Genomic DNA, 15,834 nt, shown 5'->3' on the forward strand with positions numbered 1-15,834 from the left:
GGTCATGGAAGAGATTAGAAAGGAAATTCAAATGTTCATGCTATTCAACAAAAATGAACACACAAATTACCAGCTCCTCTGGGACACAGCAAAGGCAGTACTCAGAGGCAAGTTTATAGCTCTGAGCTCCTACATCAACAAATTGGAGAAATCTGAAACTATCAATTTAATGACACATCTAAACCTCCTTGAAAAAGAGCAGCAAGATAAACCCCAATCCAGTAGACGGAAAGAAATAATCAAAATTAAATCAGAATTAAATGAATTAGAATCCAAAAAAACTATAGAAAGAATCAACAAAACAAAGAGTTGGTTCTTCGAAAAACTTAACAAAATTGACAGACCCTTAGCAAATCTTATCAGAAAAAGAAGAGAACACACCCAAATTAATAAACTCAGAGATGAGAATGGAAACATCACCACGGAAACAACCAAGATTCAGAACATTATAAGGGAATACTTCTCAAAAGTGTATGCTAATAAGTTTGAGAACTTGACAGAAATGGACCTTTTCCTAGCAAATATTGACATGCCAAAACTAAACCAAGATGAGTTAAACCAGCTTAACAGGCCCATATCAAGCATTGAAATAGAAACAACAATAAGAGACCTCCCAGCTAAGAAAAGTCCAGGACCAGATGGTTTTACAGCGGAATTTTACAAGGCCTTCAAAGCAGAGCTCACACCAATACTCCTCCAACTCTTCAATGAAATTGAAAGAGAAAGCTCACTACCGAACACATTCTATGAAGCCATCATAACCCTCATCCCAAAACCAGGCAGGGACTCATCAAAGAAAGAGAACTATAGACCCATTTCTTTGATGAACATTGATGCAAAACTTCTCAACAAAATTTTGGCCAATCGACTTCAACAATTCATCCAAAAAATCATACACCACGATCAAACAGGATTCATTTCAGGGATGCAAAGCTGGTTCAATATACGCAAATCAATTAATATTATTCATCACATCAACAGGAGCAAGAATAAGAACCACATGGTTATCTCAATAGATGCAGAAAAAGCATTCGACAAGATCCAACACCCCTTTATGATGAAGGTTTTGGAAAAATTAGGAATCCATGGAACATTCCTCAATACGATAAAGGCTGTATATGACAAACCTACAGCCAGCATTATACTCAATGGTGAAAAACTAAAGCCATTTCCTCTTAACTCAGGAACAAGACAAGGATGCCCACTCTCTCCACTTCTCTTCAATCTAGTATTAGAATGCCTAGCTACAGCAAATTATAAAAATTCTTAACTCAACACCGTTCACATTTCCCCACAAAATATTTTCAGTACTGTTACATTGTATTCTGTATATACCCAATGTTTCAATAAATTATGCAGAATATTGGAAAGTATAAATTTTATTTTATTTTTTGTGGTTGGTATGTCTTAGATGAATTTACCTCAATAATTTCATCATTGCCTATACCCCAGTTTCTGTGATATATGACAAAGATATCAATGATGAATCACTTTCCAGGGATGTTTCTGAGTATTACTTAATGTTTGTGAAGCCTCTGCAGAGAGCTGGGGTGAATAATGAAATAAATTCTCAATGTTGTATTATCACTTTTGTTTTTCTCATTACTATCTGAGGCCAACTGAAGGCAGTTCAGCTGCTAGAATGAGGGGCTTCAATTTTAATTTTGCCGAAGAAACTGAGTGTTCTTGAATATCTGAGGTTCACATGGACACATTTTCAACACTGATTCTATGGAATCAGGTATGTGAATCATGATGGCTGGTACCACCAAGGAATTTGTATCTAATTTTAGACCTGCTGTTTAAATTCATAATTCAGCTCACATTTTAAACCTATTACAGAAAGTAGCACCTAAGTGACACACTTAACATTTATTTAAGCTTTTAATTGAGACAATTTTACTTTAGAATAAATCACATGAAAACCATATTTATGGGGCTTGGGGAACCAAAAGGTGATTAGAATTCTAGACAGCTCCTGTGTTTTTAATCTTTCCTTGTATGATGTTTCATGGCCAAGAAATGCACAAATGTATACAAAACTGTTAAAGTTTTTCTTGCCTTATTAATTCCAGATTATATATTGCAAGTGCTCACTATGCTGCAGTGGTGCTGGATATGTGGTAGAATACAAAGGCCATGGAAATTCTGTCATCTTGAGTGCTCAATCTAGATAGCGCTGTAAGATCCAGGAAGACTTAGAGGTAAATATATGTATTCCTTGGACCTGTTACATGGTCAATAGTGACTCATGAAAGCTTAGTAACAGAAAGAATGAATAAGGAACTCAAATACACCAGAGAGAGTAGGTACCACTGTAAGGTTTTAGGCAAGAAAAGGAACACGTAGAGAGGAATAAAAAAATTGACAGGAAAGTTTATTGGGGTACACCCCTGGGTGAACTCCCTGGTTGGGATCAGAGAGGTCTAGCCCAGTTTGTTTAAGCCGGGTAAAAGCGGAACTTATAGTGAGTGGGCCTTGTAGCATGTACCTTGTTTTGCCAATTTGAACGGTTTTAGGACAGTGCACTCGAAGAATGGTTGACTCAGATGGTGTTTTTGATAGGGACTGGTCTTTCTCAGTCTTTTTCCCCAATGGCCTGGTATTTTTCCCCACTGCTTACTTCCTCCAGCAGCCTGACAACTACTATGACTTTTATTTGCATTAAACATTTTATTTTGGTTGCTAACTGGCCATGGACCATTACTAAACTGTCCGAATTACTAAAATGTCTGAATTAAAAGAATATTTAACATCTTGTAAAAAAGTAATTTTTTCCCAGGAACTGGTGGCTCACAATTATAATCCTAGCTATTCAGGAAGCTTCCATATGAGGATCATGAGCACTGAAAGTGGAGCTTTGGGTCAAGGATTTGCACCCTAGACCTGAGCAAAAAATGTGCAGGGACAGGGCCCAATCCCTGAGCTCAAGCCCCGGCACTGAACATAGAGTCTCACACACACACACACACACACACACGCACACACACACATACACACATACAGAGTAATATTTTTATTTTATTCATAAGCTTGAGATGCCTCCAATAATGGAACATACAGATAATGAATACAAACTGATTAGAATGCTTGAAATTTTCTCATAATTGGGCAAATTAATTTCCACGAGTAATAAGAGAACTAGGAGAAATAAAATAGAATCAGATCATATTAAATTGATTCAGAGTATACATAATGGTCAAGAATGCTTGCAACTTAAATTCTTCTCTTTTTTAATTTTAATTTTTATTTATTTTTATTGTGAAAATACTGTACAGAGGGGTTACAATTACATGGGCAAGATGAGTACATTTCTTATCAAGCATTATTGCCTCCTCCTTTGTTTACCCTTCCCCCTCCCTAAAGTTGTAAAGTTCATTTTTCGACATAACGACTTGTACATCTCATTGTTGTAATGGGTCCACCTGTATCCCTAGTTAAACGATTTGTTTTTGCCCTCTCCCTCCACAAAGTATATCAACATCAAATAAAGTGAAAGCAAGGGTTATTCCGTGGGGGAAGGGCATACAAAGCAACAAAGAAATCACCTTAGAAATATGTTAGAAACAATTGCAAGAAAGAAAAAAAATTGAATACTTATCTTGGGTTCATTTCACCTAACATCAACTTATCTGACCCTCTCTGCTTGTCTCAGACATATACTAGTTATTGCAAATAAGGGAAACCATGGGACCTATGTTTCTTTGGGCCTGGCTTACTTCACTTAATATAAATTTTTCCAAGTCTCTCCATTTCCTAACAAATGGAGCAATGTCATTCTTTCTGATGGAGGCATAGAATTCCATTGTGTATATATACCACATTTTCTTGATCCATTCATCTACTGAGGGGCATCTGGGTTGGTTCCAGATCTTAGCTATGGTAAATAATGCTGCAATCAACATAGTGTGCTGGTAGGTTTAGTATGGTCTTGTTTGTGATCATTTGGGTAAATGCCCAAAAGTGGAATTGCTGCGTGATAGGGGAGCTCTATGTGGAGTTTTTTGAGGAACCTCCATATTACTTTCCAAACACTGTTGAATCACCAGTGGGTCATGGAAGAGATTAGAAACAAAATTCAAATGTTCATGATATTCAAAAAAAATGAGCACACAGATTACCAGCTCCTCTGGGACACAGCAAATGCAGTACTCAGAAGCAAGTTTATAGCTCTGAGTTTCTACATCAACAAATTGGAGAGATCTAAAACCAACAATTTAATGTGACATCTGAACCTCCTTGAAAAAGAGCAGCATGATAAACACCAATCCAGTAGATGGAAAGAAATAATTAAAATTAAATCAGAATTAAACAAATTAGAATCCAAAAAAAAACCATAGAAAGACTCAACAAAATAAAGAGTTGGTTCTTCAAAAAAATTAACAAAATTGACAGACCCTTAGCAAATCTTATCAGAAAATTCTTCTCTTTTAAACATATTTTTATAATTGTTTTGACTTTAAGAGACATTAATTCAAATTTATCTTAGAAAGTAAATGATAAAAAAACTTTAATAAAGTAAACATTTATAATGTATTTAAAAGCAAGGGAATATTTTTTCCTACTAAGCAATATGTACTATAGGAAATACTGATACAGCAATTTAGTAACTACTTTTAAAATGGCAATAAGAAAGATTTATATAGTTAATTTTAGTTGAAGGAGAAATAGATCTGGGTGTGGTTGTCCATAATATTATTGATCTATTTTGTTGTGCCTCACCTTGATAGATCTGATATTTTTTATCAGTCCTTTCCTTCTGTAATACCTGGACAAGCTTTTCTTGACAATCACCAAATGTGCTTTCCACCTATGCAAACTATGTCGCCTTGAACCCAGAAAAAAACAAAACAATACAAAGCAAACAATCAACCAAAACTAAATATTTCTTTCTCATCTGGAATGTCTGTAACCAGGCTCCATTCACACTAAAAGCCAGGCTATATCTCTACCCTTTTCAAGTTTAGTTACTGATTGGTAACTCTTGGGGTCTGAGATTCAGTACATCACTTTTAAAATGTAAAAAGTGAGGTAAGATCCTACTTGATTAACAAAGATGGTATGTGAAGTACTACTTAAAAGGGCAATCATAAAATGAAAGACTAGCTGGGCCCATGGCTAGCTCATGCCTGTTATCCCAGCTACTCAGGAGGCTGAGATCTGAAGATCATGGTTCAAAGCCAGTCCAGGCAGGAAAGTCGTGAAACTCTTATCTCCAGTAAACAACTAGAAAACCGGAGCTGTGGCTCAAGTGGTAGAGTATTACTACCCTTGAGCTGAAGAGCTGAGGGACAGCACTCTGGCCCATGACCAACGAAAAGAAGGAAAGAAAGAAAGAAAGAAAGAAAGAAAGAAAGAAAGAAAGAAAGAAAGAAAGAAAGAAAGAAAGAAAGAAAGAAAGAAAGAAAGAAAGAAAGAAAGAAAGAGAGAGAGGGAGGGAGGGAGGGAGGAAGGAAGGAAGGAACGAAGGAAGAAAGGAACGAAGGAAGGAAGGCAGGTGAGAGAGAAAGAAAGAAAGGAAAGAAAGAAAGAAAGAAAGAGAGAGAAAGAAAGAAAGAAAGAGAGAAAGAAAGAAAAGAAAGGAAGAGAAAGAGAGAAAGAAAGAAAAAGAGAAAGAGAGAGAAAGAAAGAAAAAGAAAGAGAGAGGAAGGAAGGAAGGAAGACAGAAAGAAAGAAAGAAAGAAAGAAAGAAAGAAAGAAAGAAAGAAAGAAAGAAAGAAAGAAAGAAAGAAAGAAGGAAGGAAGGAAGGAAAGAAAGAAAGAAAGAAAGAAAAAGACATAAGACACAGAAATAGGGGAAGCAAAAACCAACCCAAAGAACCCACCACCGGAAACACATGTATAAGTAACATTATCAAAACTTGAATGGGACAGGCTGGAGGTCAAATTGAGAAATAAATATGAAAATATATCTTTTTAAATACTGAATTTTATAAATGTACAAAAATAGATTTACATTCATTTGTCAAAATTTAATAATGTGTTAATAGTTTAATAAACTTATATTCCTTGTAGGTGACAATGGTAGGCATTTACCAAGCTTTTTTTTTTCTTTTCCTCCTTCCAGTCTCAAAACTAAACTATATTTCTCAAGTCTCCTTGCAAGTTGGCATTGCTATATGATGGAATTATTAAAGGTAGACAATCTGTGTGACATTGTCATGGCCCTCAGAAACCTCCTAAAGTGATCCTCTCTCTCTTTACCCTTCCATTAATGAAATCTAGAGGAAACTTACTGATTTAGATGATGGAAGACTTTAAAATGAAAAGATCTTTTGTTACTAAATGACCATCTACTAACATGATCATTCTGCCTGGACTAGGAAATAGGTTAAAATAAGTAAGTAAATAAAGAAATAAAATAAAGTAAAGAACAACAACAATGGATCAACCTACTGATGTAAGAGAAGAAATTATCTGTTCCAGGAGCCAATATTACTAAATACAGTAGTGTTGTTTACAAAGAATTATTCGTACATAATAGTTTTGTAAGGGATTAAACATAGAATATTAAGGCAGCCATTTTTGAATGGGTAGATATTAACTATTAGCACAAGTCAGAAAGTGTGTATGCAGTCAAAACCATGCTATATCATTGTTTCATTCCATTTTGTCCACTTCAGTAGGAAAAGAAAAGAACAATGCCTATTCTCAAATGAACACAGGAGAACTTAATTTTGATGTTTCTCCATGTCTGCCAGAAACTCCTGACTGTACTCCACATTTATAACATGAGTCCATTGATTCTCATACATCGTGTTATTGGCAAACAAGGTTACCTAAGGGATGAGCAGTTTGATAGTCACAACCATTTATTAATATGTGAGAACTGCTGAGAATTTCAAGGTTATACTTAAACAGATATGAACATGTCCTGTGAGCTTTGTGCTTCTTACTGAAATTATCCATAGATCTTAGAAGAATGTAAGAATCTTAATGAATTTCTAAATGCGTCTGCTAAACATTGCTAGGTTTCTCTTTATTGAAAAAGAAATATCCTCTGAATTATATAATTCATTACAGATTTTAAGCTTTTATTCAACCATCCAAAGAAGTAATTTAGGAATAATATTGGGGATCCCTTATATTTTATTGTGGAAATAACCTGTTTATACAGACATAAGAGAGTCACAGTTTTATTTCACACATAGGCACACAAATGCTTGAACAAAAATAAATGATAATCAAATGATTAAAAGTATCTTATTTGCTTCATTTGAAGTTGATAGGAGTAGGCATTCTTATAAATATGGCTTGTTTTCTCAATTTTTCTCAAGGTGGATGACTAATCTTACTTTTTTTTTGTAGTACTGGACTTTTTTTTCAATTAGAACTCAGGAGTATGAGAAGGATTTGTTGAGAAGATTCTATTCTTGTATACACTATAGAACAAACTCATTTCTTCTATTTATTAAACCTCCCTTCCTCATTTCTAAAGTCTTTGGTGGGTTTCATTAGGCTGTCTTCATTTATAATTGCACCATGTACATTGACTCTTCTATCACCTTATTCATCCTGACTCCTCTCAACAACCCTTTTATACTCATGCCCTCTTAATCTCTTAACCATGGCTTTTATGATGGTTTTAGATATAGATTCTCTATGTGACTGAAATATTTTTTTAAAGTTGGTCGTGGGGCTTGAACTCTGGGCTTGGGTACTGTCCCTCATCTTTTCAGCTCAAGGCAAGAGCTCTACCACTTGAGCCACAGCACCACTTCCGGTTTTCTGAATGGTTTATTGGAGACAAGAGTCTCATGGACTTTCCTGCCTGGGCTGGCTTTGAACTGCGATCCTCTGATCTCAGCCTCCTAAGTAGCTAGGATTACAGGCATGAGCCACTGGCGCCTGGAATGACTGAAATATTTTATGTTTTGGTTTTTAAGCTAGCATTATATGTTGATCTCCAGTTCCACCAATTTTCTTATAAACAATATGGTGTGTTCATATATGGTGTGTTCATTCACATTTTGTGAATATATATTCATAAATATATAACATATAATATGAAATATATTTAATGAATACATATGTATTTCATGGCTTGACTATTATGAATAACACTCCAGTAATCATTGATGTGAAGGTGTCTGTTCTGTATTAACTTACCCTTTTTTGTGTATATATCCAAGTATCATAGGGAAGAATCAAGAAGAAGGTCTATTATTAGTTTCAGTAGTTTATATTATGCCCAGTAGTGTAAAGGGGTCCTTTTTTCTACCTCTGTTCTCATCTGAATTTTTGATGGCATTCTGACAGGTGAGTAGTGCAATCTATGATTTGATTTACATTTCCTTTATGCATAAGGGTATGGAACATTTCTTCATGTGTTTATCAGTCATTTGTACTTCACCTTCGGAGAATTGTCTAATTAATTTGCTCACTTTGTAATTGGATTATTTATTCTTTGGAGTTTTTGAAGTTTTGTATATTCTTGATTTAATCTTTTACTCAATGAATATTTAACAAATATTTTCTCCACTCTGTGGTTTGAATCTTCATTCTGGTAATGGTTTTATTCAATATACAGTAACTTTCTAAATTTATGAAGTAGCATTTGTTGATCCTTGTCATAATTTCCACTTTTCTCTTCCTCAGTTGCTAATCTATTTATTTATTCAGTGATTTTTATTCTTTACTGTGTTTTCCTGATTCTGTGTGTAGGATATTTTATGCTCTGGTGCCGGATTGATGGTCATAAATTTTCCTTGAATTATGGAACATAGCTTTCCTGGACACAGTAATTTAGGTTGATAGCTATTTTCTGGCAAGGATTGTAATATCTTGTTTCCCTACCCTCTTGACTTTTACAATATCTGTTGAGAAATTTGTTGTTATTCTGATTGGTTCTCCAATAGATTTGACTTGTTTCTTTTCTCTTGTAGCTTTCAGTGTCTCTTCTTTGTTCAGTAAAGTAATTGTTTTAGCAATAAATATATTTGGAGTCTTTTGTTTGTTTGTTTTTTCACCCTTTGGATCTTGCCTGTTTATTATTCTAGAAGCCCATTATATTTGGATTATTCTCTTTCTCAAGACTGGAGAATATTTTGCTATTATTTGTATTGAGCATATTATGATAACATTCAACATTAAATAGTTTGTACCTTCTTTTACAGCCATGATTCGTAGGTTTAAAACTAATGGGGTGCCAGAGGTCTTAAATGTACCTCTTCTTTAATATCTTCTCTTTGTCTTTGTTTGATTGATCTATCTATTTATTTATCCTCAGTACCTGACACTCTGCTTTCAACTTTTGTATCAAAAAGGATTTAAGATATATTACATTTACACTACTGTAATTTCCATTTCTCCAAATTCAATTATTTTCAGTATTTCTATTGTTAAATTCCTCTTTTATATTCTATATTACCTTCTTTATTTTCTTTAGCTTTTCTTGAAATCATCATTGTATACTCATTCAGATATTTTTATATCTCCATTTAAAATTCCTTGATCATTTTTATCATTGTCCACTTGAGCTCATTGTGTGAAAACTTAATGGGCTTCACTATGTATCAAGACCTTTATTATGATGGAGTTGGTTTTTGGAGGAAGAATGGTTTTTTACTTTGACATATTACTTGTGATTAGATGTTGGGATTTATGTATCTAAAGTGAAGTTTTGTGGTGGAAGTTTACATCTCTTGTGTCTTTTGAGTCCGAATTTTCCAAATATTCATGTAAGACTGAGACATGACTTGGTAGTGGTATAGATTCTCATCACCAAACTGCAGATGTATGCTCAGTAGTCAAACATTTGATCACAGTTATCTAGATGCTGCTCCTAGGCCTCTACTCCACTCTGGATGAGATTACTAGCTATCTGGTAGCTATCAAAGTTGATATATACTCACCATGAAATTATAAATATGTCTAATAAATACTGAACATTGAGCCTAGTTCAGTAACTTTAGAAAAATAAAGATACAAATGTAATGAAACTTGGTGAATTAGACAGAACTTATTAGTACAGTAATAGTAGTAATGGGAAGAATACAATAGGGATAAAATTAATAAATCATATAAGACTTAGGATGTTGCAAGGCTGACTGGGATGATGGTTAATAAAAGGAGCAAATAGGAAAATGGATTGCAGCTGGGCTGGGCATCAGTGGCTCATGCCTGTAATCCTAGCTACTCAGGAGGCTGAGATCTGAGGATCACAGTTCAAAGCCAGTCCAGGCTGCAAAATCGGTGCAACTTTTTTTTTTTTTTGTCAGTCATGGGCCTGGGTGCTGTCCCTTCAGCTCAAGGGTAGTATTCTACCACTTGAGCCACAGCACCACTTCTGGCTTTCTGGTGGTTTATTGGAGATAAAAGTTTCACGGACTTTCCTGCCCCTACTGGCTTTGAACTGTAATCCTCAGATCTCAGCCTCCTGAATAGCTAGGATTACAAGCGTGAGTCACCAGCGCCTAGCTTCCTTAAGACTATCTCCAATAAACCACTCAGAAAACTGGAAGTGGAGCTGTGGCTCCAGTGTTAGAGTGCTTGCCTTGAGCTGAAGAGCTCAGTGACAGACCCTAGCCAAGAGTTCAAGCCCCACAATCAGAAAAAAAAGAAAAAGAAAAAAGAAAAAATGAATTGAGACAGGTAGAAAATCTAGTACTGTGATATTGAGGAAGAAAGTAAAGAAGAAAAACAAATAGCCAAAACCATACTTGACAAATCTAAATTATCTGCTAAAATATAGGTAAGGAAAAATAATTCCGGATGGGGAAATAGAGGCAGATAAAAATAAAATGAGAGAGAGAGCAATTCCAACTGTAGATGGAACTAAGCTAAATGGGAGGTGTGATGGAAAGAAAGAAGATATGATTTAAGATCAAATATTGAAAGTGGACTTGCAAATATACAATGACTTTAAAGAAAAAGAAGGAAGACAAAGAAGGAAGAAAAATGAAGAAACAACCAATCAGGAAAAAGAGAGAACAAAGTTGCCCAAACCAATCATGACAAAGCTAATTAAAAGTCAAGAAATTCATCATCAACAGACAGCAATGATTTTCCATTACTCTCTAGATCAGTTGTTTTGGTAAATAGATGGCAGCCTAGTTAGAGATATAACTCAATGAGATTGTGTCTATTAACAGCCTTGGCCTGGCTTTCAAGCATAGGAGCAAAGGGATTTGGAGATCTGATAACCATTTCCAATGTAATCCCCAGACTTATAGTCTTCCCACAGTTTATGACATCATTTCTCTTGTGTCCTGTCAACTCAGAATCTGTTGTTTTATGCACTAACATAGTACATTTCCCAATTCAGAGAATATAGTGTCATGTTCTTGGTTTGCTGGAAGTGACCTCAGAGCTTCTGTGGACACAGCTTCTGTCTATAAGGCTTGAGATTTCCTGGATGAAACTGTGACTGTTCAGGTAGTTCTCAGACCTCTGTATTTTCTCTTGGAGTGAGCAGGGTTCTGTGATGCATTTAGTATTGTTAATGTGAGAAGATCCACTACCTGTGATTTTTCTCTCCAGCACTTTCTCTACTGCCTTAAAATCTGTGCATAGAAACTTGTGATGAGGTCTGTGGACTCATGGTTGCCTGTGGCTATAAACTCGTGGGATATTGAGGGAGGCAATTCTTCTATGGCAGCAGCTCCAATGTTCTTACTAATTCTGCAAGTTTTTGCTTTGAGAGCAACTGCTTGAAATGATGTGTCTCTGAAGGGAACATGCTGGGTGATATTATTAATGTGACATCTTGTCTCCACAATCTGATACTTGGCTTTTAACTCAGTGCCTTAAACTTGCTACTACCTGATCTATTCCACCAGCCTTTTTTTTGTTTTTATTTATTTATGTATTTATTCATTTATTATTTTAGGGGGAGTGGTCTGGTCGTGGGACCTAGACTCTGGGCCTGGGCGCTGTCCCTCAGTTCTTCAGCTCAAGGCTAGCGCTCTACCACTTGATCCACAGTGCCACTTCCGGCTTTTTTCTTTTTGCTTATGTGGTGCTGAGAAATCGAACCCAGGACCTCAGGCATGCAAGGCAAGTGCTCTACCACCGAGCCACCTTCTCAGCCCATTATTCATTTATTTAAGATAGGATTTCTTGCTTTTTTTTTTTTTTTAACCAAGGCTAGCCACAGCTTCTAATACTCTTATTTATATACCCCATGTATCTGGGATTATAGTCATACCCCACCACAGTCAGACAATCAAAATATAGTCTTAAAACCTTCTTTCCAACCAGTTAGGATTCTCTCTAAATCTCCTCTAGGACACTCAAGATTCTGGTTTTACAGGCCTGATCCACTATGCCAGACCCTAGTCTTTGCTTCTTTGTCATTTTTAACAGAAATTTTATAAGGATACTCATGATTTGGGCCTGAAGAACAAGTAGTATCCTAGAGACAGACAGGAAAGAATAGACAACAAAATGGATGAAACGCAAAATAAGAAAACACATATTTCAATAAATGAAAATAAAGAAATGATTCATTAGTTCAGAAGTGATTCACTGATTCACTGTATTGGATTCACTGTATTTTTCTTCCACCAGTGGATGTGTGACTATATCTGGATTCATTTTGCTATCATCCAGCAATGGAGTGGTCCTGGCATTTAGTGCCTAAAATCTAGTCCTGCTGGTATGTAGTCTCCTCCACCCCTCAGGATAATCCTTCACAAGAGTGACCTGCTCTGAGACATGAGTACTACTGCAGTTAAGAATGCTGGGCTAGAGAATATGACCAATTGGTCAATCAAGAGGTGAACAATTCACATATGATTTGGGCTGGAATCTACTTATGATCAAATCCATTGTTAATTTGAAGATACTGTGTGTTAATAACCCTATGGAATCTGCTCAATTTATTCTCCAGTGTTACAAGATATTTATCATTTGATAATAGATACAGAAGATATTTATCATTTGATAATAGATACACTAGTCTTCCATCAACTTTCTTTAGAGTGATGTCACTTTGGTCAGGAAAATTCCACCTGCTCCTCAGAAATCTGCATTTCTTAGTCATTGAAACCAGCTTCATCATCATTTAAGATAAAAAATTAGGTCCTCATCAGGCCTTAGAATTTATTTGAATCATTCTCTCCATTCTATGCATTTCTTCCTCCTAATCAGTTCTGGCTGTAGTTTTAGCAGCTCTCCTTTCCCTCCATCTCATAATTCCTGTGTAGCATTGTATTTCCTTGGTTCCCGTTAGTCTTGGGAAAAAAAGAATAGTGTTTGTTTCATATGCAGTTTATTTGTCTTCTTTAAGTAATCAAAGGCACAAAAGAAAAGATGGAGAGGAAGGAAGAGATGTGAAGGGATCACAGCCAATGATCACTTTGAAGTCTTTAGCTTTTTAGTAAAAAATGTTTCTCTAACAACACACTGCTATATAACTAGAGGAATTCAGGAGCACTTAGATAACAGGGACAACATCATCGTTTTCTGCTTTTCCAGAGGAAAATCAAAGTATGGCTGAGGGTCCTCTGCTGCCTGCTGATTTTGTTTTTCTAAAAATGTGTATTGATTTCTTCCACCTCAGAGATTCATAAATGTTATTAAAAATGAATGGCAGGTCTGATTTAAATTAAATGTCAGGTGGTTGATAGGTTTCATAATATATTTTTAAAATTTTAATGACATTTTTACTTGATTTTGTATTACAGGCATGCAAAACACAGAATACCAAAATCCACAATACTATGAGCTAAATGAGTACATGAATAATAAACACCATGCTTTTTAAAATAAAAAGGAACAGTATATCATGTTTGTTAGGGCTTATTCTAAATCCACACACACTGTAAATAACCCCGTTTCTATTCATTAGACAAGGCAGAAATACCACCTTTGATTTCTTTGCTTCTATTTTTGTCTTTTAAAGGGATAATTATGTCAGTAATACCCAATATCATGCTGATTTTAGAAAACACTGTCTGATACCAGGATATAAAAACAAAGCAAGGGTTTGAATTTTATTATGAATTGTTGTAAAACTCTTTGGGGTGAATGTCAACCTTTCAAAATGTCACCTCGTATCAGACTCTGTGAAAACGTTGTTTTATTTGCCCAAAATGGTTTGTCCTACGTTTTAAAGGTCAAGAAGAGTAAAATACACTATATGTGTGTTTAAAGGTACACAGTTGTCTTTCTACCATTTTTTCCCTTTTCCCAGCTGAGTGTTCACTCTCTGTAAATAACTTAGACATTATGTATTTCCAAACATTTTATCCTCAAACACTTGATTACTCTAAATATAACCCATGCATTGAATCACCCCCACCTGAAAAGTATTCAATTGACCAGAAGGAAAAAACAGCGTGGATGTTCTGAATCCCGGACTCCAGGATCTTGACTAGTTTATCACAGGAAGACAATTTGTGTTATTTTCTCTCTTTGTGGAGTTCACCCCATGCTGCTTCTTACAATCCAAAGTAGCACTTTCATTTTTTCTGTGGTGCAGGCAGTAGCACTGCATCACCTCCACTTACTGATGTGTGCAGTTCGCCCTCTGGGAATTACCACTGTTGAATTTCCCTTTTTGTTTGTTTCTTCTATTTTTTTTTCAGGCTCCCGCTGACAAACCCTGCAGAAGCAATGCACATCCTTAACAGACAGAGAGCCCTGTTCCCAGCTCAGCAACCCAGGTGTTCAGTGCTCAAGTGATCAAGTGTTCAAGGAGAAACCTGTCTTTGTGCCACAGGCAGAGGGTGAAGACTGTTGATTCTCACAGAATCCACTTAACTCTGTCATTTCTTTTTCCAAGTAGGAAAGAACATAAAGACAAGGTGATTGCATATAAAATATTTTCAGACTCTTTTCCTGTTTCCCTGCTCCAATATAATTTGGGTCCTAGTATAAGGCAATAAGAAATGAAAAGGCTTAGCAGGGCAAAAGGGTGAGATATGCTCACTGTCTTTTCTTTTCCTGTATAAAATATTCCTAAATTCCTACCATCTCTCAGGCACTATTTTAGACCTATCTTCTCTTTAAAATTCATCCTGTTAACTGGAAGCTGGTGGTTCATACATATAATTCTAGTTATTCAGAAGACTGAGATCTGAGGATTTCCAGGCCAAGCAGGAAATTCATAAGATTCTTATCTCCAAAAACTACACAAAGTGGAGTTGCAGCTCAATTGGTAGAACATTAGCTTTGAGCACAAAAGCTTAGGGACAGTGCCTAGGCCCAGAGTTCAAGGTCCAGATCTGGCAAATGCATGCATACATACATACATACATACATAGACAGATACATAAAACCTGTTACTTCTATGTTTGAGCACATTTTTTCATTAACATAAATATCTTCAGCAAAATGAATGCTTTTGTTGACTTGTGCTATGTGTTGGAATGTACCAACTCTTGCCAAGTAACCTTAAAGTATCTTGCCATTTCGGTTGGTTATGGGGCTTGAGCTTAAGGTCTGGGAGCTATCCAAGAATTATTTTGCTGAAAGCTAGATCTCTACTACTTTCAGCCACAGTACCACTTCAAAAATACTAGAATTGTATCTTATTACATTTTTAAGACTTATGTTAAGTATAATGCCTCCATTTATATAACATGAAAACATCCAATCAATTCATTGTAAAAAAGAAAAACAGATTAAAAAAGAGTTTCAAACGTAAGATTTCTGTGGTAGGCTTCCTTTAAAAAGAGCTTGTGGGGCTGGGAAGGTGGCTCAGTGGTAAAGCGCTTGCCTTGCATGCTTGAGGCCCTGGGTTCGATTCCTCAGCACCCGTAAGCCAAAAAAAAAAGCCGAAAGTGGTGCTGTGGCTCAAGTGGTAGACCCCTAGCCTCGAGCTGAAGAGCTGAGGGGCAGCGCCCAGGCTCAGAGTTCAGGCTCACGACCGGACCCAAAATAAAAAGC

This window comes from Dipodomys spectabilis, unplaced genomic scaffold, assembly GCF_019054845.1.
Source record: "Dipodomys spectabilis isolate Male_0828 unplaced genomic scaffold, ASM1905484v1 ptg000002l, whole genome shotgun sequence".
Taxonomy (NCBI): Eukaryota; Metazoa; Chordata; class Mammalia; order Rodentia; family Heteromyidae; genus Dipodomys; species Dipodomys spectabilis.